The following is a 1,214-nucleotide window of genomic DNA, read 5'->3' on the forward strand; positions in this document are numbered from 1 at the left end:
TGAAGAGACATAGAAACAGGGTTTCTAATTAGATGAAGTCCCTCACAGACACTTAAAGACTTACAGCACCAAAACCAGCAGAAGTTTCTTAGATGCTCTAAAAAGCTGTGTATTTTTTAAGAGAGAGATTTAATATACAATCCAGGGATACCCTCAGGCATTCTGTTGAGGTTTCCTGCATAAATGCTGGAAATGCATTGGTCATACAGGAAACTGACTCAGACTCGATCTCAAATATGATCTTGTCAAAATACTGCAACTCAAGTTTTTAAATATAGGATGTCTTGAACTGGATGTATATATTTACGCTAACAGGACAGAGACTAACTGAAGCCTTAGGCATCTCTCCTGTATTTAAAAAAAAATACGTAAAATGCCCTTCAGTCAAGTCCATTCATATGTAAAAAAATGAACAAAACGGGTTATTCTAATCAAATGTCTGCAGTATGCATCATAAAGTTAAAAAGAGAGAGAAAGCATGAGAGAGCTGTAATTTCTCTTTGTAACCCATGTTTATAAAATAGAAAGATCAGATGAAATTTCAAGGAAGATAATTAAAGAGTGATGTGCAAGTCATAATTTGGCTAATGCAAAGATGGGAGACTGAATTGTTACATTGTCCTCCTTCATTGTGCAGAGTTGTGATATTACTTTAAATTATTAAAATAGTTTTCATCTTTAAGAATACCGGCTCTTTGGCATGGGCTTTTATTACTTATTGTAATTGGAGGATCTGCCATTTTCTTTCGTTTATCTCTGTGTGTATAGAAACGAGATAGATCTTGCCTTTTATTACTTCCCCATGTTCTGAATCAAAAATGTGGTTTAGATAATGTTAAGTGCCCTAATTCTTACTGCAGCGGACGCAGACGTTATGAGAAGGCATAAAAATACAGAGAGGGTCTTTCCACCTCAAGTCACTGAATATGAGGCATTTGTGCTCTGCCGGGTGTATTAACTTCAGCCATGTGAATATAATTTTCATTAAAGTAATCCTGTTTCAACTAGATGCTGTGACTAGAGGTGAAACGTTGCGAAAGCGTTAAAAATAGCTTACTAGTAATTTCAACATCCTGTAATTTTATCACAGATCAAGTTTCAACTGTCATACTATACAGACCTTATTCCCCATATAGTACATGTTTACTTTTTTAGCATGCCAGACCCACTTTAGAAAGACTGGTGCCAATATAATAAATTCGGGGGGGGGGGGG

The sequence above is a fragment of the Mirounga leonina genome, unplaced genomic scaffold (genome assembly GCF_011800145.1).
Source record: "Mirounga leonina isolate KUSES-001 unplaced genomic scaffold, KU_Mleo_1.0 Mir_109, whole genome shotgun sequence".
NCBI lineage: Eukaryota > Metazoa > Chordata > Mammalia > Carnivora > Phocidae > Mirounga > Mirounga leonina.